General features: G+C 38.2%; 1 long non-coding RNA gene across 1 annotated transcript in view; it reads left to right on the top strand.

Annotated features, from left to right (window-relative positions):
• Positions 1–24,868, top strand: part of LOC107159681 — a 111,884-nt gene that overhangs the window by 82,641 nt on the left and 4,375 nt on the right. The window contains exon 2 of the long non-coding RNA XR_001505773.2: positions 23,728–23,881. This is a non-coding gene — a long non-coding RNA (uncharacterized LOC107159681). The remainder of the gene's footprint in view (positions 1–23,727; positions 23,882–24,868) is intronic.

The following is a 24,868-nucleotide window of genomic DNA, read 5'->3' as shown; positions in this document are numbered from 1 at the left end:
TACTGTCATACTTGATTTTTTTGCCCATCTATTGATATAAGATGAAAGCTCATGGAAGTTTAAACTGCCTGACTCTGAGCATGAGAAGATTGATGTGTTCATGTCCACTGGTGTTTCCCCTTCAGTGAGCTATTTGATGGCTTAAGATGTTTTCCTACTTTTTGGGCTGTTGCTTTTTTTTGTTGATTTGCAGAATTTCCATATAATTCTGGTCTTTAATTCAACTGGAATTAATTTTACATAAATGTTGGGTTATAGGGATAAAATTTTCCTGATTTATTTTCGGTTTTCCTGGGATTTCTTTCTTTCTTCCTTTTTTTCTCTTTCCTTTCTTTCTTTCTTTTTTTTTTTTTTGCTGCAGGTGTTACACTTTGTAGCAAATGGAATTTTGTCTCTTTAAAAAAATCTTTGTTGCATAAGTTATAATTAGGTTAAAATTAAGGGATATTATAAGGTATGTTTTTAAGGTATACTATCTGTACATATTTAAAGGCTAAAATTTGGTAAGTTTTGACAAACATGCTTAAAACCATTGTCACAACCTGTGAGGACAAATGCATGGAGTACTGCATACATGGCATATGTTAAGGGTGGCAGGTCACTCCCCTCATGCTAGGTGTGTGAGTGGCAGGCTGCTTACCCCATAGGCACAGCCCTGGGCATGAGGCCATGTGTTGCACTCCCTGTGCTTCCTCCACAGACTACTCCTTAATTGATTGCTGCAAAGACATCAGAAATTGTATTGGTGGCTGCCTGTAAATTGCTTAGCTACTGCCTGAGTATATATACATGGTAACTGTGCAATAAAATCAGATCTGCTTCCTGCTTGGTCTCCCGAGGTCTTGATTAGTGACACCATAGCCACACTCTCCTTACCCTGTTCCGTGAACCTACTTGCTGGGAGAGAGGAAGAGGGAGAGGAGAGAGAGAGAGAGAGAGAGAGAGAGAGAGAGAGAGAGAGAGAGAGAGAAGGAGAGAGAAAACACAGCTGGCACCCGAACAGGGACCTGAGGTAAGCCTATAAGACAGGATGTGGCCCCTCACAGAGTGGGGAACCTATCAAGTTCCACCAAAGACTTGCAGCTGCAGGTGCTACACACTAGGTACTAGAGATTTAACCCTGAATTAGAGAGAAGCCCAGAGGTTCTGGGACATTGTGGTTGATACCAGTCCATGGATAAGTGCTGCTGATGTTTTTGATCCCAAGATAATGGCAAATGTGTGACAAGCTGAAGTGAGACAGAGGTATACTTTACCACTACTTTTTTCTATTGTGATGGGCATTCAGCAAAGTTAAGGGGGCCCTGCAACAGACTTGCCATATAATGATGGCCCTGAAGGAAGATGAGGCTGTGAAAGACAGGCAAGGGGGGAAAAGTGGGGGCAAAAATCTATCTCAGAGCAAGCAACCATAGCAGGCACAGGACAGCAGGGGCAAAAAGTCTACTTCAAAGCAAGCAACCACAACAGGTGAAGGAGGGAGAGAGGCAGGAAATGATACCACTACCCTTCATGGTACAGAAAGAGGTGACCACAAATGATGCAGGTGCGCCTTCTACTGACAGGAAAAGATTATGTCCTTCTCTGAATCAATGGCAACTCCCTCCTTATGAGGCAACACCAAAGCCAGGAAGGGACCATGACAGTTTGGAAATGACCAGACTGCCAGACAGGCCCAAGCCATGGTCTCCCAGAAACCCATTCCAGGAGGCCAGAGATCCTTTTGAAGATCTATATAGAATAAGAGATGAAAAGTGGGGTAAGGGATTACAAGCCTTCCCAGTCACCATGGCCCCCACATCACAGCACCCTGCCACTTGGTATTCACATGCATTGGGTACCCTGAAGGAGTTAAAGAAGGCAATAAAAGAGGATGGGCCCCAGGGGCTATTTGCAGAGCAAATGCTCAAATCACTCTGTCTTGGACTTAATTGCCCTCAAGACCGGAAAGACCTAGCCAGAGCAGCTCTTGAGGATTTTTGAAGTAGAAAGCATTCTTCTATGATGAATGTGAATAGCAGGGAGATTGTAACCACACTACAAATGATAACTTCCCAGCTGAATGCTTGCAGGGAGAGGGGATCTACAGTTCCCCTGCGTTACAGGTTATAGGCCCACCAAATTGTTTCGATTAGTGTGACTCTATTCTCTCAGAGCCTAGAGGAAATTACCAGCTGGGGGAAGTACAATTTCTATACAGAAATTAAGACAGAAAGCCACTGAAGACATGCCACAGTTTATTGATAGAGTAAACAAGGCAGTAAAAAGGAATGTGTCTCATGAAGGAGCTAGGGCAGTCTTAGCCAAGGGATTGATCTGGGATGGACTAACCACACTCTGGTTATATAAGATCTCTTTCATTTTTGTCAGCATGTTTTGAAGTTTTTAGAAGTCTTAAATATCTCATTAGATTTAAGTATCTTATATTTTTGATGCTATTTAAATTCTAATTTTCAATTACTCATTGATGGTACATAAAAATGTAATTGATTTGTGCGCAGTAATTTTGTATCTTGAAATCTTGCAAAACTAACTTTTTAGTCCTAGTAGCTTTAGCTTTCTTTTTATTTAGTATGCCTTCAATTTCTTTTCATGCTTATTGCACAAATGAAAACATTCAGTGTAATGTTGGAATTAAGAGTTGAGAGTGGACATCCTTTCATTGTTCTTGACCTTATGGCCAACATTTTCCTCCTAAATGTGATTAAAGTATTTTGTAGCTGTCTTTACTAAGTTGAAAGAGTCCTATTCCTTGTTTGATGAGCATTTTTATTAGGAATGAATGTTAGATTTTTCTCAAATGCTTTATTGGCATCTTTCAAGATGAATAGAGGGGAAGCTGAGATTGTGGCTCAGCGGTAGAGCACTTGCCTAGCATGCGCGGGGCCCTGGGTTCGATCCTCAGTAACACATAAAAATAATAAATGAATGGAATAAAGGTATTATGTACAAATACAACTAAAAAATGAATATTAAAAAAAGATGAACAGAGGGGTCCCCCCCACATTTTAATCTTTTAATATAATGAACTACACTGATTTTTAGAAAAGTTAAATCAGACTTCTGTTTCTGGTAATCCTGACCTATTCTGATTTTGCCAGTTTCACACTGTGGTGTGAGTATGTGTATATGTTTACTTGTGTGCAATTTATCACATGTAGCTTTAGATAACCACCACAGCATTCAAAGATAAAGAATAATACCATCCTGAGGATCTCTTGTAGCTACACTTCTATAGCTGTAGTGAATTACTGCCTTCCTTCCTTCCGTCTCTTACTCTGGCAACCATAAATATGTTCTTTGGTTGCATAAGTTTATAATTTAAAAATTTTTATATAAAATAAATCATAGGATTGCCTGTTGTCATTTAGCATAATTTCCTTGAGGTCCATGCAAATTTCTACATGTATCAATACACTGTTCCTCTTATTGCTGGGCAGCATTCTATGATAAGAATGTACTAGTTTGTTAAATAATGCACCCACTGAAGGACATGTGGGTTATTTCCATATCTCTGGTGTATGTGTCCAAGTTTAGTTGCTGGATCAAACAGTATGACATTTAATTTTGTCAAAAATATCACAAAAAATGGCTGGGTACAGTGGCGCATGCCTGTAATCCCAACAGCTCAGGAGACTGAGGCAGGAGGATCATGAGTTCAAAGCCAGCCTCAGCAAAAGTGAAGTGCTAAGCAACTCAGTGAGATCCTGTCTTTAAATAAAATACAAAATTGGACTGGGGATGTGTTCAGTGGTTGAGTGCCCCTGAGTTCAATCCCCAGTACCAAAAGAAAAAAAAATCACACAAAACAAATTTATTCTACTTATTTCCAGAAGGTCTATACTATCCCCACTAGCCATGTTTAAGTAATTCAGTTTCTCTGCACTCTTGCCAGAATTTGGTATTATCACTGTTTTTTATTTTGGCCTGACAGGTTTCTAATGATATCTTATTGGTTGGTAAAAGTGAGGAGTTCAGTGCAATTAGTTCTTTCCTGGGAGACCTAGATAGCTGGGCACATCTAAGAACACTGTATCAAGGCCTTGCTCTTCTTAGAAGAGACTCGTATTCTTCCCATAGATAAGTAAATATTTGAGGTCCTGTTCATGGGTAGCTATAACTGTTTTCTTGGGGGGGGCAGGGCTTAATAGTATATACTTAGCTTCGGCTTATTCTTGTCCAGGGAATCTGGATTTATCTGTGAGGTTAGTAAATGAATGATCTGATCAATGAATTGTCCTGGCAAAGAAGACCTGATAAAGTGTTGAGAAAAAAGGTGTAGTTTCCTCCTGGATAGGCTCATGTAGATAGAATCCATGGATTAAGAGTCCAGGTTTAAGACTGCAATTTTCAAAAGGATTAATCCCTGGCAGTTCATCTCAGGTAGGTGAGTCCCAGGAGGATGGCTAGTATGGATATCATCAGTTTACAGTTGTTATTTTTCCTCTTTTACAACAAATGTAAAGTCTTAAGTGTATATGTCTCCAAGTCCAAACAATGCAGTTCCATCCATTTACCAGCAAATGCCATAAAATAATTCTTTTTTATGATTGTATGTATACTATATTTTCTTTACCCATTCATCTGTTGAAGGGCACCTAGGTTGGTTCTATAGCCTAGCTATTGTGAATTATGCTGCTATAAACATTAATGTGGCTGTGTTACTGTAGTAAGCAGATTACACACACACACACACACACACACACACACACATTCATACACTAAGGAGTAGGATAACCAGGTCAAATGATGGTTCCAGTCCTAGTTTTCTGAGGAATCTCCATGTGGCTTTCCAGAGTGGTTTCACTAATTTGCAGTCCCACGAGCAATATATGAGTTTATTTTTCTCCCCACATCCTTGAAAACATTTATTGTTACTTGAACCTTTGATTGTTGCCATTCTGCCTGGGGTAAGATGAAATCTCAGTGCAGTTTTAATTTTCATTTCTCTAATTGCTAGAGATGTTGAACATGTTTTCAGACATAATGTAATTAATATTTTTAGAAATTTTTGTCAATTTAACATACAAATATACCAGTACATTATTATTTGTCCTTATGGAACAACCTTGAATAGTATTAACTATTTGTGTTACATATATAACCAACTTAGTTACATATAAACATTTTAATATTTGTCTTTTATTTATACACCTTTATATTACTTAATTAGACCCTTTTGTTGTTTACTTAGATGTATTATAATTATACTTTACCACATAAAGACTTTTTACCTGGAAACGTTTTTTATTAAATATATTTTTATATTTAGAACTTTTTAATAATTTTTAATCCATTGACCCTTTTTTGTTTGTATCTTGAAATAACCCTTATAAATTTTTGAATTTAGATAAATTGATCTATTTTAATAAGATGAAATATTTGTTACTTACAGTACTTTAATTGAAATACAGTTGAAAACTCTTGAATCCTTGTATGTAGAATTATACCTGTTGGGACTTTGTAATTTAGAGTAACCTTGTTTTTATAATAACACAAAATAATTACAAATTTCCTTTTTAGTTTACCAATTTATAAAAACACCAACATTGTTTAAGTATTTTACCTTATGGAATTTAAGGAGTTAAGAGTACTTGATATTATATTTAACACTCAGCATTTTAACTTTGTACCAATTAGATGTCTCTAACAAACACATCTATGATTAATTTTATATATGTTTAGATGTAATTTACGTATCTTTTTTAAAAACAAGGTATCAGACAAGTGCATTGAATGGTATTAGTAATCTTTTTTTCCTGTTGAAGAAAAATCCTAGAAACAATGTATATTAGACACTTTATAGACATTAACATTTTAACAGCTGTTTAACCATCTAGAAACAAAACTGTGTATTAACTTTAAAGACATTTGTACTTTTATCTATTTTTTCCCATTGAATTGAACCTTTTAAATTATATTAACCAAAAGTATTTGGATCCATTTTTTAAATTTTAATTTATGAGCTCATATGTCAATTTTTTGTACCAAATATATGTAGACATGGCAATACATATAGACAGACAGTACACCGGTGCTCCCACACAAAGCAAACAGGCAAAAACCTTATAACTTATTTTTTTAAAAAAATCTATTAGATTGGGAGTTAGCCTTTGTAAATTGGCCTTAGAATAAAGCAGAGTGTAATCAGAAAAACATATTAACCTAGGCATATTGGATCAAAATTATGAGTTTAACAAATATAGAATTTTAAAAGTTTTCTGACCTTTTTCCTGAGGTGGTCCTGTTCATGAAAGCTGAAAAGAGTTGAGGGAATATAGACAAACGAAGGGGGCTTATTTTTCCCTGGAGGAACTTCCCAAAGACACAGCTTCATTGGTCTCCTTGGGAGAGTCCCCCAGGTTGGGGTCCCATTCTAAACTGGTTTTTCTGGTTTCTTGGATAGCGGCCACCAACTTTGAGCTTGACATTGAAAAATCTTTGGACTATTTTTTAGTAGTTGGGAGTTATTCATGCTTATAAATACTGAGAGACAAAAGCCAAATTTTCTAGACAAAATTATGTTTTTTTGTTATACAATTTAGGAATAATAATTTTATAAAACACTTTAGTTTTAATCTGTCCTCTATAGGAACTGACATGATTTACCCAGTTGGTCACCTGGCCCAGTTCCTAAATGAAGGCAATCTCTAGAATGTCATTTTCTTTTTACCTTTAGCTTTTACTTTTGACAATTCTTTTAGTCCTGTTGGCAGCACTTTACATTTTAATGCAAGCTGTAGTGAGCACAGTTAAAACCGTTTTAACCATTTTTTTCCATTAGAAACAAACTGAAGTAGAGATTAACACAGAACACAAAGGGAACAAACAAAAACAAACCAACAAAGTCCTGAAAATTGTTAAGAAAACAAGTTAAAGGGGTCCAGGTAGAGATCTCTGTAGCGCTTCCTTGTCTCTGATGTCAGTGGAGTGAAGGAGTCCTGATGAAAGAAGAGCGGTTATGAGAACAAGAAAAGGGCCCACGCACAACACTCAATAGAAGAACAGGACAAACAGCTGACGAACAGACACGGGACAAATGACAAACAGCAAGAAGATGCTGGAGAAACGACAAACAGCCAAAGAGACACAGGACAAGCAACAATCGCTGAGGTCACTCAGAGAGACCTCTAATGGGGCAGAGACCCAGCAAACAGAACAAATGGCCGGCGAACTGACACTGGACAAATGACCAACAGCAGAAGACACTGGAGAAATAACAATCAGCAGAACAGACACAAGACAAGCAACAGTCGCTGAGATCACACAGGGAGACCTCTAATGGGGCAGAGACCACGTCTCGTCCTGCCCCCAGACAATGAGGCCTCACAGAGAGGCCTCCAGTGGGACAGAGACGACGTCTTTTCCTGCCCCCAGACAGATGGGGCCTCCCAGGGAGGCCTCCAGTGGGCCCCAGATACAGACAGATAAGGTCACACAGGGAGACCTCCAGGGAGACAGTGACAATGTCTTGTCCTGTCCCGGGGAAGGTGTAAGTGACTGCGTCCAATCTGACCTTTCCCCCCACAGAAGAGTCGACTCACCAGAACTGACAGCCGGCAGTAGGCTTTTCAGAGCATCCTAGGACAGATTGGAGTCGCCCTTGGAGTGAGGCTGAGGAACGTCTCTCAGGAGCTCCCCCTACTCCGGGGCCAAGGTCCAAAGGCCCGTCATTGGAGGCAAATTTGGCGTGAGGGTAGGGAAGAAATGGATCCTGGACAAGCCCCCAAATGTTATAGTTAAAGCTTCATCCCAGGGTTTCATAAACTGACTTCCAGACCACTCACGTATAATCGAATCAAGCCTTTATTGAAGCACACTGGTGGCGGTGGTGGCTGACCAGAACATAAAGCTGTTCCCCTGATCAGCCCCAAACAATTGCAAGGGCACTCCTTATAAGTCTGAAAACTACAAAAGGGGTGTTCGGGGGCTCTAGCCAATGCAAGCAAGCCAGGTTACAGAAGTGGGACAGTGCAGTCAAGCGGAGGGAAGCCTAACCAATCACAGTTATCCCAGTCACCCCAGTTACAGAAACAGAGCCCCGTTACCCTAGTTACAGAAACAATGCTCTATTAGGTAGTTCCGTGTTCTTAAAGGTTTCTATAGCAAAAGGAAAAGAACATCTTGCTCCAGTCATGACTCTTCTACTTGGCATGGTTGTTTTACAGGGTGAAGTCATAAAACAAAATGGAGTCACATTTGCTCCTACTATCACAATATATCCTGGAGATTATTGTTCTATCTGAGGTGCAGGTGGCAAAGATTTTCTCCCTTTCTATAGGCTCTCTTTTCATGTTATTGAGTATTTCCTTTTCTGTGAAGAAACTTTTTGGTTTGATATAGTGCCACTTATTGATTCTTGATTTTATTTCTTGATCTTTAGGAGTCTTGTTGAGGAAGTTGGTTCCTAAGTTGATTTGATGGGTATTTGGGCCTATGTTTTCTTCTAGTAGGCATAAGGTTTCTGGTCTAACACCTAGGTCATTGATCCACTTTGAGTTGAGATTTGTGCAGGATGAGAGATAGGGTTTAAATTTCATTCTGTTCCACATGGATTTCCAATTTTCCTAGCACCATTTGTTGAGGAGGCTGTCTTTTCTTCAATGTATGTTTATGGTGCCTATGTCTAGTATGAGGTAACTATGTGGGTTTGTCTATGTGTCTTCTATTTTGTTCCATTGGTCTTTGAAAGAATGATCAAGGCTTATTGTTGGAGAAAATGCTCGTTTATTGAGGAACAGCTCTGCATATTTATAGAGCGGGGGGTGGTTTGACAGTTATGACAGTTTAATGGTTGAACAGTTTGACAGTTGGCATGGGATGCTTTCTGATTTGTGGGTAAGGATCATGTGAGCCAGCAGGGCTAGTCTGATTGGTGGGTAATGTTGGATGCAGAGCAGGCTGAACTGTGTTGTCTGCAGGACAGGTTGAACAGATGTTGGCTGCAAGATAGCCCACACACTCAAACCCCCCTCTATCTGGTCCTTTATCACCTGTTTGCCTCAAGTCTGAACATTCAACCCCACTCAAGGCTGAACACTTAACCCCCCCTTGAGCCAACAAGGCAGCTTGCAGACCCAGAGGCCCCATTAGATTTGGGCTATAAAAACTCCCTCCTGCCAGGCCCCCCTCTCTCTTGCTCCCTCTCTCTCTTGCTATCTCTCTTACTTTCTCTGTCTCTCTCCTGCGTGCACTTCCTCTCTCTCTCTCTCCTTCTTTCCTTCTTTCTTTTCTCTTTGTTGCACTGCTGCAATAAAGATCTTTTGGTTGCTCCGAGTGTTGTGGTCACTTTCCTTTCAGGTAAGGATCATGTGAGCCAGCAGGGCTAGTCTGATTGGTGGGTAAGGATCATGTGAGCCAGCAGGGCTCACCATTGGATGGCTCTTCTCTAGGGATGGGAAAGTTAGTCTTTGGAGCCAGGGCGACTCCCAACAGTCTTCATGTCTGTTTTGGCGCTAATATCACACTATAACTCTGTAGTATAATTTAAGGTCTTGTTATTCTGGGCCTTTTATTTTTCCAAATGAATTTCATGATTGCTTTTTCTACTTCTATAAAGAACATCATTGGAATTTTAATAGGAATTGCATTCAATCTGTAAAGTATTTTTGTTAGTACAACCATTTGGATAATATTAATTCTGCCTACCCAAGAACATGGGAGATCTTTCCATCTTCAATTTCTTTCCTTATTGTTAGGGTTAGTGTTCTATAGTTTTCATTGTAGAGGACTTTCACCTTTTCTGTTAGATTGATTCCCAGGCATTTTGTTTTCTGGAGGCTATTATAAATGGGATAGTTTTTCTAATTTCTCTTTCAGCTGATTCATCATTGGGATATAGAAATGCAATTGATTTATAAGTGTTAATTTTATATCCTGTTACTTTGTTGAATTCATTCATGAGTTCTAGAGGTTTTCTGGTGGAGATTTTGGGGTCTTCTAAATATAGAATCATGTTGTCAGCAAATATGGATAGTTTGAGCTCTTCCTTTCCTATTTATATCCCTTTAAGAGAATACACTGTGACAAGGCACATTTGTTTTCTTTAACACCTAGAGAAACAGCTAAGAAAACAAACAGACACATTCAAAAATGCTGTGAATGAAAGAAAATGGAATACTAACATTGAGAAAACCCAAGAAAAGAGTAATGCAATAAAAGACAATTTGAAATGTGAGAAATACTGGAAAAAATATAAAATAAATTATAAAATGTCACACTTAAACCCTTAAAATAGAAATTATTACCTTAAATGTTCTAATCACATCGTTACCTGTATTCTTGATTGTTGCCATTCTGGAGTGAGATGAAATATCAGTGTAATTTTAATTTACATTTCTCTAATTGCTAGAGAGCTAGCAATGAGAGGGAAAAGAGGGGCAAACGGATTACAAAACACACACCACTTAATCATATGCTTTTTATAAGAAAGTCCCTTCAAATTCAATACATATGTGTTCTAGGTAGAAGGTTGGAGAAAGATATATTATGGAATCATTAATTTTTTAAATGCTGACGTTGCTATGTTAACATCAGACAAAGCAGATTTCAGAGCAAAGAAGGTTACTAGAGACAAAGAGGAATGTTAAATAATAATATAGAAGTCCATCCTCCAGAAAGAAATAACAATCCTAAAATGTATGGACCAAACAGCAAAATTCATGAAGCAGAATCTTATAGGGCTGATCAGAGATCTTGAGAAATGCAGTTATTGGGAATTTCAACACTGCTGTTTACTCAGCTTTTTCTCTGCTGTGACTAAAAGATCTGAGCAGAAAAACTGTAGAGGAGAAAAGGTTTATTTGACAGCTCACGGTTTCAGAGGTCTTAGGCCATAGAAGGCTGGCTCCATCCCTCAGGGCTTGAGGTGAGGCAGAACATCATGGCAGAACATGTGGCAGAGGGAAGCAGCTCAGATCACAGTGATCAAGAAGGAGGGAGAGAGAGAGAGAGAGAGAGAGAGAGAGAGAGAGAGAGAGAGACTGAGACTCCACTTGAGAGATACAAAATACATACCCCACAGCCATGCCCCAATTCCCACCCCTCCAGCCACACCCTATCACTTCAGTTAATCCTATCAGGGATTAATCCACTGATTAGGCCAAGACTATAACCCAAATATTTCTCCTCCATACCCTCTAGCATTGTCTCACACATGAGTTATTTGGGGACATCACATTCAAACCATAACAACTGCTTCCTCAGTAAGTGAAACTTTTAGAATAAAAATCAAGGATATAGGAAACCTGAACACTGTAATCAGCCTATGGCATTCTAATTGACATAGAGAACATTTTATGCAATAAGAGCAAAATGCATGTTTTCCCATTTTTCAAGCATCCATGAAATGATCACCAAGATAGTACATATTATGGGCTGTGCAGCAAACGTAAAATGCAAAAGAATTGAAATCAGAGACAGAGGATGTTTTCTATCCACAATGGAATCAAATTATAAATCTGTAAAAAAAAAAAAAGGAAAAGATAAAAGGAAACAAAAACTTTCAAATTTAACAATGTAATTCTAATTAAAGCATGTGTTGATCCAACAGGAAGTCTCAAAAAATATAAAACAAATATGTATGTATAAAACCAAATGAAATATAACATATTAAAGTTGTGGGATGTAGCTTAAGATATGTTGAGTTGAAAGGTTATAGCACTGAATGTTTCCATTATAAAAGAAAAAAAATCCCACAAATTTTTCTTGAAACCTCAAGAAACTTGAAAAAATAGAATAAAAAGTTTTAAGAGAAGCAGATGGATGGAAATGAAGATAAGAGTATTTATAAGAGTAAGTTGAAATAGGAAAAAATGTAGAAATCATTAAAGCAGAATTTAGTTCTTCAAAAAATAAAACTGGTAAGCCCACAGAAAGAAGATAAAAGCACAAAGAAGATATAAAACATTAATGTCAAGAATGAAATGTTATCATTACAATCCTGCAATCATTAAATGGAAAATAAGGAAGCAGTAAGAACAATTTTCCTATGCTTATGTGCTGTATTTAAGAAGAAATTGAATTTCTCAAAACCACATAACAAGATAAAAATGGATAATTGGAATAGTTATGTAACTATTAAAATGAATTCATAATTGAAAATTTCCCCTAAGGAAATCTCTAGAAGCAGGTGATTTCAGAGAATAAGAATAATTAATTGAAGAAGAATACTATATTTTGGGCTGGGTTGTAGCTCAGTGGGACAGCACTTGCCTAGCATGTGTGAGGCCCTGAGTTCAATCCCCAGCACCACATAAATACATAAATAAATAAATAAACAAATAAAAGGTAAAAAAGAGAATATTATATTTTATAGTATGTTCTAGAAAATAGAAGAATGTGCATTAGATTTTATGAGGTCATAATTACCATATTTACAAAACTAAAGAAAATACAAAAATATAGAACAAATATCTTTGATGAACTTAAATCCTCAAAAATATGCCAAATTGAATCTAGCCTTATGTAAGAATTACATTTATGACCAAGTAGAATTTATTCCACATATGCAAGTCTTGATATTTAGAAAGTTCATACTGTGGAATGCTACTCTGCAATAGAAGGGAGGAACTATTGATAGATGCAACAATCTGGATGAATTTTTAGAGTTATGTTGAATATAATAAGCCAATCCTATTTACATAATATTCTTTTTTTCCTCTGTGGTGCTGGAGATTGAACCCAGAGCCTTGTGCATGTGAGGCAAGCACTCTATCAACTGAGCTATATCCCCAGCCCTATAATATTCTTGAAATATAAAATTATGGAGAACAATTTCTATGCACTGGGGAAGGGGTAAAGGGTCATGAGGGAAGTGCTTATGAGTATGAAACAGAGCAACATGAGGGATGCTCTCCGTAATGAACCTGTTGTGTATATTCACTGGTGGTGCATCCATGAACTTAGATTTGTGATAAAATTGCAGAGGTATAAACACACACATACACAAGTGCAAGTAAAAGTGGGAAATCTGAATAAGTGGGTGCCTTGTGTTAATGTGAATATCTTGGTTACACTGTAGTATAGTTTTATAAGAAGTTGTTGTTGTGGGAAACTGATAAATATGCATTGATTGGACCGGTGCCAGTGGCGCATGCCTGTAATCCCAGCAGCTCAGGAGGCTGAGACAGGAGGAGCACAAGTTCAAAGCCAGCCTTAGCAAAAGTGAGTTGCTAAGCAACTCAGTGAGACCCTGTCTCTAAATAAAGCACAAAATAGGGCTGGGGATGTGGCTCAATGGTTGAATGCTCCTGAGTTCAATCCTCAATACCCCCCCAAAAACAAAACAAACAAACTATATATATATATACACACACACACACACACACACACACACTGATTTTTCTGTGTTATTTCTTGTAAGTGTGAATATACAATTAGTTCATAATTAAAAATAAAGGAAACATAAGATTACAGAGCACAAAGGCAATTTTAAACCATGAGATATAAGTAGAAACTTCTGGTCTATTCTGGAGCTCCCCAATCCCATTCAAGTTAGAGTAGAATTTTTTTTAAGATTATTATTTCTTTTTTCAAAATTAATTTTGTATTTGTTTTAATTAGTTATACATGACAGTAGAATGCACTTAAATACTTTGATATATCATAAATAGATGGGATATAATTTCTCATTCTTCTGAGTATACATATTGTAGAATCATATTGGTCATACAGTCACATATATACATAAAGTAATAATGGCTGTTTCATTCTACTATCTTTCTTATCCTCACATCCTCTGCCTTGCCCTCCTTTCACTTCCCTCTACCTAATCTAAGGTAACGCTATTCTTTTTTTTTTTGCCTTTATACAAGTACTTTATTTTTTACATTACAATTCTTAATACACATATATACCACAATTTTTGTATCTCTCTTTGTATATAAAGTATGTTGACACCCAATTCAAGTCTTCATACATGTACTTTGTATAATGATGTCCATAACATTCCACCATCCTTGCTAATCCCCTGCCCCTTCCCTTTCCCTCTCACCCCTCTTCCCTATCTAGAATTCATCTATTCCTCCCATGTTCCCCCTCCCTACCCTACTATGAGTCAACCTCCTTATATCAGAGAAAACATTCAGCATTTATTTTTTGGGGGTTGGCTTCACTTACCATTATCTTCTCCAATACCTTTCATTTACCTGCAAATGCCATGGTTTTGTTCTTTTTTAATGCTGAGTAAAATTCCATTGTGTATATATGCCCCATTTTTTTTATCCATTCATCCACTGAAGGACATCTAGGTTGGCTCCACAGTTTAGGTATTGTGAATTGTGCTGCTATAAATATCGATGTGGCGGTGTCCCTGAAATATGCTGTTTTTAAGTCCTTTGGGTAGTTTGAGGAGAGGAATAGATGGGTCAAATGGTGGTTCCATACCCAGTTTTCCAAGGAATCTCCATACTGTTTCCAAGTTGGCTTCACCAATTTGCAGTCCCACTAGCAATGTATGAGTGTACCTTTTCCCCACATCCTCGCCAACACTTATTGTTGTTTGTCTTCATAATAACTGCCATTCTGACTGGAGTGAGATGATATCTTAGAGTGGTTTTGATTTGCATTTCTCTGGTTGCTAGAGATGATGAGCATTTTTTCATCTGTTTGTTGATTGATTGTATATCCTTTTCTGAGAAGTGTCTGTTCAGGTCCTTAGCCAATTTGTTGATTGGGTTATTTGTTTTTTTGGCATTTAGCTTTTTGAATTCTTTATATACCCTAGAGATTAGTGCTCTATCTGATGTGTGAGGGGTAAAGATTTGCTCCCAAGATGTAGGCTCTCTATTCACCTCACAGATTATTTCTTTTGCTGAGAAGAAATTTTTTAGTTTGATTCCATCCCATTTGGTGATTCCTGATTTTAATTCTTGTGCTATAGGAGTCTTATTAAGGGAGATGAGGCCTAATCCCACATGATGAAGATTAGGGCCTACTTTTTCTCCTATTAGACACAGAGTCTCTGGTTTAATTCCTAGGTCCTTGATTCATTTTGACTTATTGTTTTGTGCATGGTGAGAGATAGGGGCTTAATTTCATTTTGTTGCATATGCATTTCTAGTTTTCCCAGCACCATTTGTTGAAGATGCTATCTTTTCTCCAGTGCATGTTTTTGGCACCTTTGTCTACTATAAGATAATTGTAACTTTGTGGATTAGTCTCTGTGTCCTCTATTCTGTACCATTGAACTACCAGTCTGTGTTGGTGCCAATATCATGCTGTTTTTGTTACTATTGATCTGTAGTATAGTTTAAGTTCTGGTATAGCGACACCACCTGCTTCACTCTTCCTGTTTAGGATTGCTTTAACTATTCTGAGTCTCTTATTTTTCCAGATGAAGTTCATGATTGCTTTTTCTATTTCTATGAGGAATGCCATTGGGATTTTGATCGGAATTGCATTGAACCTGTATAGTGCTTTTGGTAGTATGGTCACTTTAATAATATTAATTCTGCCTATCCAAGAGCAAGGTAGATCCTTCCATCTTCTAAGGTCTTCTTTGATTTCTTTCTTTAGGGTTCTGTAGTTTTAATTATATAGATCTTTTGCCTCTTTTATTAAGTTGATTCTCAAGTATCTTATTTTTTTGAGGATATTATGAATGGGGTAGTTTTCTTCATTTCCTTCTCAGAGGATTTATCACTGATATACAGAAATGCCTTTGATTTATAGGTGTTGATTTTATATCCTGCTACTTTGCTGAATTCATTTACTAGTTCTAGAAGTTTCCTGGTGGAGTTTTTTGGATCTTCTAGGTATAGAATCATATTGTCAGCAAATAGAGCTAATTTAAGTTCTTCTTTTCCTATACATATCTTTTTAATTTCTTTCATCTAATTGCTCTGGCCAGTGTTTCAAGAACTATGTTGAATAGAAGTGGTGAAAGAGGGCATCCCTGAGAGGGAATGCCTTCAATTTTTCTCTATTTAGAATGATGTTGGCCTAAGTCTTAGTGTAGATAGCCTTTATGATGTTGAGATATGTTCCTGTTATTCCTAGTTTTTCTAGAGTTTTGAACATAAAGGGGTGCTGTATTTTGTCAAATGCTTTTTCTGCATCTATGAAGATGATTATGATTCTTATCTTTAAGTCTATTGATGTGATGAATTACATTTATTTATTTCCATATGTTGAACCAACCTTGCATCTCTGGGATGAATCTCACTTGATCATGGTGCACAATCTATTTGATATGTTTTTGTATTTGATTTGCCAGAATTTTATTGAGGATTTTTGCATCTATGTTCATTAGAGATATTGATCTGAAGTTTTCTTTCTTTGAAGTGTTGTTGCCAGGTTTTGGAATCAGGGTGATATTGGCCTCATAGAATGAGTTTGGAAGTGCTCCTTCTTTTTCTATTTCCTGAAATAAATTGAAGAATATTGGTATTAGTTCTTCTTTAAAGGTCTTATATATCCATGTGTATCCATCTGGTCCTGGGCTTTTCTTGGTTGGTAAGCTTTTGATGGCTTTTTATATTTCCTCACTTGATATTGTCTGTTTAAGTTGTGTATATTTTTCTAACTCAATCTGGGCAGATCATATGACTTAAGAAATTTGTCGATGCCTTCAATGTCTTCTATTTTATTGAAGTAGAAGGTTAGAAAATAATTTCTAATTATATTCTGTATTTCTGAAGTGTCTATTGTGATATTGCCTTTTTCATCATGTATGCTAGTAATTTGGGTTCTCTCTCTTCTTCTCTTTGTTAGCATGGCTAAGGGTCTGTCGATCTTATTTATTTTTTCAAAGACCCAACTTTTAGTTTTGTCAATTTTTTCAATTATTTCTTTTGTTTCAATTTCATTGATTTCTGCTCTAATTTTAATTATTTATTGTTTTCTACTGCTTTTGCTATTGGTTTGTTCTTCTTTTTCTAGGGCTTTGAGATGTAGTGTGAGGTCATTTATTTGTTGACTTTTTCTTCTTTTAAGGAAGAAGAAACGCCATGCAATGAATTTTCCTCTTAGTACTGCTTTCATAGTGTCCCAGAGATTTCGATATGTTGTGTCTGTGTTCTCATTTATATCTAAGATTTTTAAAATCTCCTTCTTGTTGTCTTCTGTAACCCATTGCTTATTCAGTATCATATTGTTTGGTCTCTATGTGATACATAAATTTTTATTTTTTATTTATTAATTGATTTCCAATTTTATCCCATTATGATCTGTTAAAATACATGGTAGTATCTCTACTTTTTTTGTATTTGCTAAGAGTTGCTTTGTGGCATAATATATGGTCTATTTTAGAGAAAGGTCCCTGTGCTGCTGAGAAGAAAGTATATCTGTTTGATGCCAGTTGAAATATTGTATATATGTCAGTTAAGTCTAAGTTATTAATTGTGTTATTGAGCTCTATAGTTTTTTTTAATTCAGCTTTTGTTTGGAAGATCTGTCCAGTGGTGAAACAGGTGTGTTAAAGTCACCCATGTTTATTGTGTTGTGGTCAATTTGATTCTTGAACTTGAGAAGAGTTTGTTTGATGAACATAGCTGTATTATTGTTTGGGGCATATATATTTATGATTGTAATGTCTTGTTGGTTTATGGTTCCCTTGAGCAGTATGTAATGTCCATCTTTATCCCTTTTGATTAATTTTGGCTTGAAGTCAACTTTATTTTATATGAGTATGGAAACTCCTGCTTGCTTCTGCAGTCCAGGTGAGTGGTATGATTTTTCCCAACCTTTCACCTTTGATCTCTGTATGTCTTTTCCTAACAGATGAGTCTCCTGTAGGCAGTATATTATTGGATTTTTAAAAAAATCCAATCTGCTAGTCTATGTCTTTTGATTGGTGAGTTTCAGCCATTAACATTTTGGGTTACTATTGAGACATGGTTTGTATTTCCAGCCATATTTATTTATTTTTGTTATTTAACTTGACTTGGTTTTCCTCTTTGATTAGTTTTTCCTTTAGTATAATACCTCCCTCTGCTGGTTTTCATTGCTGTTTTTCATTTCCTCTTCATGAAATATTTTGCCAAGCATGTTTGTAGTGCCAGTTTTCTAGCTATAAATTCTTCTAACTTTTGTTTATCATGGAATGCTTTTATTTCATTTTCATATTTGAAGCTTAATTTTGCTGGATACTAGATTCTTGGTTGGCACCCATTATCTTTCAGAGCTTGAGATATATTGTTCCAGGATCTTCTAGCTTTCAGGGTCTGTGTTGAAAAATCTATCATTATCCTAATTGGTTTACCCCTATATGCAACCTGATTCCTTTCTCTTGTGGCTTTTAAAATTCTCTCCTTATTCTGTATGTTGGGCATTTTCATCATAATGTGTCTTTGTGTGGATATGTTGTGATTTTGCACATTCAGTGTTCTGTAGGCTTCTTGGATTTGGATTTGCATTTCATTTTTCATGTCTGGAAACTTTTCTGATAGTATTTCATTGAACAGATTGCTCATTCTTTTGGTTTGGATCTCTATGCCTTCCTCTATCCCAATAACTCTTAAATTTGGTCTCTTTATGCTATCCCATATTTCTTGGATGTTCTGCTTGTGGTTTCTTATCATTTTTGCTGAGCTGTCTACATTCTTTTCAATATGATATATTTTATCTTCATTTTCTGATGTCCTGTCTTCTAAGTGGTATACTCTGTTGGTGATGCTCTTGTTTGAATTTTTAATTTGGTTTATTATTTCTTTCATTTCAAGGATTTCTGTGTGTTTTTTTTTTTGTTGAGGTGATCTTTTGCTTCTTGGATATATTTATGTATCTCATTGTCAAAGTGATCTTTCACTGCCTGTATTTGTTCTCTTATGTCTTCTTTGACATCCCAAAAAATTTTAATCATGTATATCCTTAAATCTTTGTCTGTACTTTTTTCTGCTGTAGCTGTCAATTCTTCTAATGATGTGTTGCCTTGAATTTTTTGTGGTGCTTTCTTCCCTTGTCTTTTCATGTTGCTTGCATTTCTTTCTTTCCAGCTCTGTGGGACTGGTGTGTTATTGTTTTTACCCTATAGATTTGTAGTGCTCTTGTATGATTCCAAGAATCTCTCCTTTGTGGGGAAGGACAAAGTTAACATATCCCAATATCAATAATAAGCCACCTATAAATAAATTATTGGTATTAAGACATTTATAGTTAGTCTCCATGTCCAGAAATGTTGGATTCAATTATTATTTAAAATATAATCAGTAGTTTCATAAAAGGTGTATAGTTTCTGGTGGCAGACAGTGAACTGGGGGTCATGCATAGGATGATATGCTAAGGGGGAAAGATGTGAGGGTATGGGGTTAATGTAACTAAGGACATTTGGAGGAGAACTCTAATGAAGAGGGTTAGTAGCAGGGGAATAGATAGAAGGTAATTTAGGGTAGACAAATACATGGGAGGACAGTAGAGTACATAAAAACAAACAAAAATGTATTTAAAAATTACAGGATGTAAAAATAGTAAAATTTGGAGGCTGAAAGAAGAAGAAAGAGAAGAAGAAAAAAGGGAAAGAAAGAAAGAGAAAAAAGAGAGAGAAATTAAGGGGGGAGGTTATACAATCCTTCTATATTATATTATTCAGGTGACTCAGTTTTCAAAGTTCTATTTCATGTAAAGTTATTAATTTCACATATGTTGGGATTGTGAGGGCCAGAGGATAGAAGGGTAGAGGAGAAAGAAAAAGGATAATAAGGAAAAAAATATACTCTTAGAATTTCATTTCTTTCCTACATCTCTTCTCTTCCAGTAGGTGGAGTTGTCTGTTTTAAGCTTGAGTCTCTGCCCTCAGGATGGTGTGGTAACCAGGGTGAAAAGACTTGAGCTCCTGGTATCATTTCCCTCTCTTGCCTGGAGCTTCCCTGATCCTGGTCTCTGTGTTTTGCTCCAGGTTTTAGACCCCTCCCCTCTCTTGCTTATCAGGTCTCAACTGTGGAACCTCTAACCCTCAGCTTGCACCAGATGGGCAGTGCCCTGGTTGCACTGTGTTCCTGTTCAACTGAGAGCTGTTTTTGGGCTGGGTAGTCACTGTGCTGAGTTATCGCAACTGTGGGGAGAGGGAGTTGGAAACCAGGTGCCTGTTCAGTCAGAGATCTGCCCTGATAGCCACACCCACCAAAAAAATGGGGAGAAAGGTTTTCCAAGATGGAATTGGTCTGCTTCCAGCGCCAGGGTGTCTGGTGAGTTGCGGGGAGCTGGGATATCCTTGTGCTGTGGCTAGAATGCAATCAAGTTACCTGCATTGGAGTGGAGCACAGTCTGGAGTTCTGTAGTTCTGCAGAGGTGCTGATTTGATGATTCTGCTAGGTCTCTTGAGAGGTGTGTGTTGTGTGTGTGTGTGCGTGCATGTGTGTGTGAGTGCTAGAACTGCGCTTTGGGTCTGGAGTCCAGAGTCTTATTGGAACAAAGAGGCTCTGATTTCTGCAAGGGTGTTTGCAATGCTGGTGGTTTCTGCAAAAATCCACTGTATTGGGGTCCTGTCGCATGCTCTGAGATGTTGTATTCTGTCTAGGTGAGATCTTGTGGAAATGCTGCCTGACTGCTTTCTTGGATTCCTGCCACAGAGCAGCCAGAAACAGTACCTCTTCTATTCCTCCATCTTGCATCCTCACAATTATATATTTTGTATTCATTGTCTGAGGTTCTGTTTTCCAAGTGATCTAGTCTTTTGGTGATGCTTTCTATTGATATTTAATTTGGTTTATTGTTTCCTTCATTTCAAGGACTTCTGTTTGTTTTTTCCCAGAATCTCTATCTCTTTATTGAAGCAATCTTTTGCTTCCTGTATTTGCTAACATAGTTCTTTATCAAAGTGATCTTTTGTTGCCTGTTTGCTTTCTTATCATCCTTTACTTATCATCATTTACTTCACAGAACATTTAAATATGTACATCCTGAACTCCTTCTCTGACATTTTTCTATTATGCTGGCAATGAATTCTAATAATGGAGTATCTTGGTTTTTGGGGGGCACTTTATTCCCTTGTTTTTTCATGTTGTTTTGTGTCTTCACCTCTAGCCGTGTGGAGCCAAGGTATTACAGTTTTTACCCTATAGACTTATAGTGTCTCTGCAAATTTCCTATACCACTTCTTTAGGGGGCAGATCAATATTAACAGATCCCAATGCAAACAATATGCAGCCTTAAACCAAATAGTTCCTATTAAGACATTTACAATTTTATCACAATAAACATAAATGGTATGTTCAATTATTATCCTGTTATAAATAGTGGGTTTGTGATAGGGTCTACAGTTTCTAATGGTGGACAAAGAGAGATGGGGTTGTTGTAGGATGAGATGTTAAGGAGGTGAAGATGAGGATATAGAGGTATTAGATATTAGGAAATGTTGTAGGCTGCAATCAAGTCAAGATGGTGCCTGGCAGTTTGCCAGGAGGAGTGGTTTGTGAGGCAACGCCACCGAGCCATCAAGATGGTGGGGACTCCTTATTGGCTGATTGCTGTATCTGTAGGGGAGCAATGCTATGATTGGATGATGCTGATTGAGTCAAGCTGTATGTAATCAGTTAGATATATATACCTCTGCTGTTCCGCAATAAAGCAGTTCCCGCTTCAACCTTCAAGTTGCTTGTCACCTCCCAGTTATTTTTCCCAGCTGGAATACGGCAAGGAAACATGAGAGAGGAATCAAAAAGAAGTTGGCTTATAGCAAGAGAAAATAGAGGAAGAGACTCTGAGGAGACAGATACTGTAGTATAATTTAAGTTCTGGTATTGTGACATTTCCTGTTTCACTTTTCTTGCTAAGGATTACTTTGGCTATTCTAGGTCTCTTATTTTTTCCCAAATAAATTTCATGATTGCTTTTTCTATTTCTATAAAAAAATGTCATTGGTATTTTAATAGGANGATATATATATATATATATATATATATATATATAGAGAGAGAGAGAGAGAGAGAGAGAGAGAAAGAGAGAGAGAGAACAAAAATTAATAAGAAAAAATGTAAAAACAATAGATAAAAGAATATACAACAAAATTGTAATGTACTATTCAGACATCCCAGTCCTCAGTAGCCTAATTCATGAAAGTATTTGGTTTCACAAATGTCAGGGATATGAGGGTGGAAGAAGAGAGCAAAAATTTCAAAGGATATTTGAATGATTGTTTCTGTTGGAGTTTAGTATCTTTCCTGCTTCCCTTTTTATACAGTACGTGGGGTTGTTTGTTGTTTGCTGGTATCTCCACCCCCAGGATGGTGAAGGTTATTAGTGTGGGAGGATTGTTCTTGGAGGCAGAACTCCTGGAGGTGGGTATAGCCCTTGCAGGAAACATGAGAGAGGAATCAAAAAGAAGTTGGCTTATCTGCAAGTGCTATCTGGGTTTGTGGCGAGGGGGATGGGGTAGGAGACTATAAGGATCTTAGTATTGCTTCTAGGCCCCAGCTAGTGTCCCAAGATGGGAATTGCACCAACTAAAGATGGTGATGGAGATGGCAGGAGCATTGCCCAAGATGCCCAAGATGGTGGCAAAGATGTCCCAAGATGAAGGTGACCACTTTCAGAGATGGGGCAGCAAGTGTGTCCATGTGATGGCATTGGGTGGAGTGTCTGGAGATGCAGTGCTGTGACAGGCAGTGCTATGGTGGGAAGCTGTCTCCAGACCCTGTCTGGTGTCCCCAGGTGCAGGCTACCATGTGGAGGGGACTGTGGCAGTGGTTGCAGTGTCCCAAGATGGAGGTGGCCAGGGGAACCCCACATTGGTAGATGGGGAGCCGGTGCACAGGTGTGGGCATGGGTCCTGCCGATACAAAAATTCTCAATAAAATTATAGTGAATTGCATACAAAAACAAATTAAAAATATAGTGCACTATGATCAAATGGGGTTCATCCCAGGGATGCAATGTTGGTTCAATATATAGAAATAAATAAATGTAATTCATCATGTCAACACTCTTAAATAAGAGAATCATATGATTATCTCAATAGATGCAGGAAAAGTATTTGACAAAATTCAGCATCCATTCATTCATGTTCAAAACACTAGAAAAACTAGTGGGTAGTAGGAACATACCTCAACATTGTAAAAGCTACATATTGTAAATTCAAGGCCAGCATCATTCTAAATGGAGAATAATTGAAAGCATTCCCTGTAAAAACTGGAACAAGGCAAGGATGTCCTCTTTCACCACTTCTATTCAATATCATTCTTGAAACTCTAGCCAGAGCAATTAGACAGAAGAAAGAAATCAAAAGAATACAAATAGGTAAAGAAAATTCAAACTATCACTATTTGCTGATGACATGATTCTATACCTAGAAGATCCAAAAAATTCTACCAGAAAACTTCTAGAACTAATGAATGAATTCATCAAGTAGCAGGGTATAAAAACTACACCCATAAATTGTAGGGCATGACTTGCTGCCTGCTTCCCGGTCTTGGGGCTGCACATGTGGCTGGGATGGCGCCTGGCAATCAGCCCGGAGGCGGTACTGTGGGTGGTGATGGAAAAAAACAGACCACCTCCAGGAGAGGTACAGGACTCTTCCACCCTCGTGGACAGCTCCTGCCTTCCCTTACAGACCATGGGATGGGTGTACACATGAAAACTTGCTTCACCCCTCTGACCTTTATCCTGATTGGCTCCTGCACATTATATTAGCTGTGTGTACTTCCTCAATAAATGAGATCCTGCTTTGACTCCACTCCCTGGTGCATCTGATTGTCCACCCGTGAGGAAGGGCTGAGTGTGGGCGGCCAGTTGACCTTTGCCTTTCTTGGCTCATCTGGTCGGGGCGTGCTTTCCCCATCTCTCCCGCAGGTCAAGAGGAAACGGAGGGCTAAAACCCCTGACATCTGGCACCCGAACAGGGACACAGAACAGGGACATGGAACAGGGACCCAGAACAGGAACACGAAGAAGTCGGTTCACCAAGAGTGAAAGTATCTGCGAGCCAAGCCAAGCGAGTTCCAAGGTAAGGGTATCCCTGGAAAGATGGGGCAATCTTACACTAAGTAGGATGACCCAGATTGGGAAACTATTGTTAAGGAGTGACTTGGGTCACAGCAGGTCAGTCCTCTCGTTGTCCAGGAGGAGAAAGATTTAAAACCTCACTCTGACAATAGCCTCCTAGACCCTTTTGATCCCTGGCCTGGTTCTCTGGGTTCCATACCAAGTGCCCCTGTCCCGGAACACATGGTAAAGAGTCAGGATGGGGAGCAGCCTCTGCCATATTATCATCCCTCCCCCCATGGAAATTCTCCGCCCTCTTGTGCAAACCCGGAAAAGCCAGTTAAGCCACCATCTTGTATGGCTTTCCTGGTAAATGCTAACCCTGGGGCCAATAGACCAGACTTATGGTATCCCTGGGAGGCCCAAGATTTGAAAGAACTCAAAAAGGCCGTCTCCGAGGATGGACCTAATTCGTCCTGGGCCAAAACCATCCTCCAGGTCTGGACCACCAACAGTGTACCACGCAAGACTGGAAAAAGTTAACCAAGGCCGTGGTTCCTGGTCCCCTGTATCTGAAATGGTGTGCTTTTTTTTTTTTTAATGAGGAGTGCCACGCTCAGGCTGGGAGGAATCAGGCTGTTAATTCCCCGGTTCCTGTAACTTATGGGATGCTGTTGGGGTCCAGTGATCAATTTTCCACAGGCCTTCAGCAGGCTGTTATCCCTGCCCCTATCAGGAGCAGGTATGGGCTTTGGGGCTGGCAGCATGGAAAAAGTTGGAGGAAGGCCCCTCAGAGCCCCCAGTAGCAGGAATTACTCAGAGGACTACCAAGGATCTTGCCACATTCATTGAGAGGGTGAAAAAGAGCCTCCAAAGGAAATTCCCCCCAGAGCCCCTTCAGGACAAGTTTGTCAAGATGCTGGTCTGGGAGGGGATGACCACAGACCACAAGCTAGCCTGTGCAGGGATGAAGGACAGATCTATGGGGAGGTGGATAGTGGCCACTAAG

Source organism: Marmota marmota, unplaced genomic scaffold, assembly GCF_001458135.2.
Source record: "Marmota marmota marmota unplaced genomic scaffold, marMar, whole genome shotgun sequence".
Lineage (NCBI taxonomy): Eukaryota > Metazoa > Chordata > Mammalia > Rodentia > Sciuridae > Marmota > Marmota marmota.
The sequence above is the reverse complement of the archived record's forward strand: the minus strand, read 5'-3'. Positions and strand labels throughout refer to the sequence as shown.